Source organism: Megascapheus bottae, unplaced genomic scaffold (assembly GCF_031878675.1).
Source record: "Megascapheus bottae isolate mThoBot1 unplaced genomic scaffold, mThoBot2.hap1 HAP1_SCAFFOLD_40, whole genome shotgun sequence".
NCBI lineage: Eukaryota > Metazoa > Chordata > Mammalia > Rodentia > Geomyidae > Megascapheus > Megascapheus bottae.
Genome location: NW_028327715.1, coordinates 4,229,453 through 4,231,806, shown reverse-complemented (window position 1 = coordinate 4,231,806; position 2,354 = coordinate 4,229,453). Strand labels below are relative to the sequence as shown.

General features: G+C 42.8%; 1 pseudogene; it reads right to left on the bottom strand.

Annotated features, from left to right (window-relative positions):
- Nucleotides 1-765: 765 nt before the first annotated feature.
- LOC150039379 (RWD domain-containing protein 3-like) lies at nt 766-1,703 on the bottom strand (annotated as a pseudogene).
- Nucleotides 1,704-2,354: the final 651 nt, after the last annotated feature.

The following is a 2,354-nucleotide window of genomic DNA, read 5'->3' as shown; positions in this document are numbered from 1 at the left end:
GCTCAGGTAACAATATCCAAAGAGAAATGTACAATTATCTGAGTTATGTTACAGTAACCCTCTGTACATCACTTCTACAATAATAATAAAATATATTAAAAGTAAATTTTGAAAAAGAACATAGGAAGCCGAGATCTACTTCACAGAGTTAAATAAAGACACTGTAAAAAATTTTTAAAAGTTTAAAAAATAAAACAAAGGCTTTTTTAGCCATATAATGAGTGATTGTTGTCCTTAATGTACTATGCTATCTCTCATCTCTTTTGCTGTCCCTTGGTTATCTCATATTGTTACAGTATCTCACTTTGTTATCTGATATATTGGATATATTTGTATTTGGTTATTTGAAACTGGATAGGGAAGGGGGAAAAACAAGATGAGGGGTGGGATGAGGGGGGGAGGGAAATGGGGACCAAGACATAAGAAAGGGTATCAATGTATGGGAATTAATGCACCTTCTATCTGGCGAATATAATGTAACCCTTCTATTAATTACAATAAAAATATATGAAAAAAACCAAAGGCTTTTTTGCTTTCATCTCTTTATCTTCTAAATAAAGTTCCATCTATTAAGCTCAGTTTTCCCTGGCAAAAATTAGGACATGGAAGGTATTTTCCTGCGTATATTCTATGAAACACAGCTTTTGTCCCAGAAATGAGAAAGACTGTACTTGAGAGAAACCTTAACATTGCCTCCTTAGAATTCTTTCAATAGCCCCTCCACCAAGCCAGGGCAACAACAAAACCCTGCTGTTTGATCCAGACTCCTGTCATTCATTTTATTTCACCAGCCCAAGCTCGAATTCGGAGAAAAGCTTCTGAAGTCCTGCAGCTTCAAATTCCTTTTGTAAGTCATCCCACACTCAATATTCTTTGACTTCAAATGCCAGAAACCTTGTGTGTTCTATCTGTACTTTTGTTTCCAATAGTACACTAATCATTTTCTCTTTGCATTTCTTTCCACTTGAGTCCACATCGACTTTGGAGGTTTTCTGCAGCATCAGGTACTCCTTGATGTTGCTTCTGTGTCCTTGCAGTAAAATCAGTATTATTTTACCCATGAACACCAGTCTTCCTGTGAGCCTTAAATCAGAAGCCCATTTCTGCACAGTTCTGATGTATTTAGTCTTTGCTCTCATAGGATCTAGATGCAAAAGAGCCAGCCACAATCCATCATCCATAGTCGGGCTGACTGCAAAAGCATCCTGGCTGCTGCCCTTTCTGGGTTCTGGCTGGTTGAGGATATGCCAGAGATTCTGCTGAAGCCAGAGGACCAGCTCATGACCCATAGGTTCTGACAGGAGGGTCTCTGCTTGCTCGAGTAGCATTCTTTCCCAGTCTCACACTGGGCCCTGGTCAGGAGTTCAGAGTTAATTGAGATCCTGGGCAGGCACAAGGGGTAGGTGGCAGGTAGCTGGAATACCGACTCTCAGGGTATATCCACATCTCCAAGTCCTTCAGCCTTTGTGTGGATTCTGAACACAGTCCCATCTGTTTCAAGGCCTCAGGGAAGGGGCCCAGGTCTCGGGCGCCAGGGCCAGAGGGGAGGGGTGTGGGGTGGGGCCCCCGGACGGGCCATGGGGAGAACACTGCAGGCTGACAGCCTCGGGGTCTTCACCTGAGTGGCTCAACACCTCCCACTCGTGGGGCCCTCAGAAAATCGCCGCCAAAGCCTCCAGCTCCTCGCTCACCAGCGCCGCCATGTCCGCTTCCAGCGGCCGCCGTCACCAGGCCGGGAGCAGCGCGGCCTCACGGCCACTCATATATCCTAATTTTTGCTGGCTATTTCATTAATGTTTAAACTCAGGGCCTCATGCTCTCTTGACCTGCTTGCTTTGCTGACACTCTAATACTTGAGCCATATATCCTAATTTTTGCTGGCTATTTTGGAGACAAACTCACAGAACTTTCTGCCTGACCTTGAATCTCTCATCCTCCATATCCCAGCCTCCTGCTTAGTAGATTATCACATGAACCACAGCATGTGACTTCCTAATTCCACTATTTGATGGGGAATGGCAAGTTACTAGTAGAGTGAGACAAATCGTAGAAAATACTGTGGACTCCACTTAAATTTTATTGAGTCAGTACAGCATTCTGTGATGTTTTCCCAATGTTTTATGCCCAAATCAGAAATTAATTCACTTTTGAAAAATACATACTAAATTCTTGATATGAGCTGTACATTTCACTAAGTTATGGATATGTAAAGATTAATAGGACAATATTCTATTCCCCAAAATCCTCAGTGCCTCCTATGAGAACAAATATGAAGTTGCATGGCTTAGGAATAATTGGGCTGAGCAGGATTTACAGCAACTATGAGACTTAGAGTCTGGGTTTAAGTTGCCTGG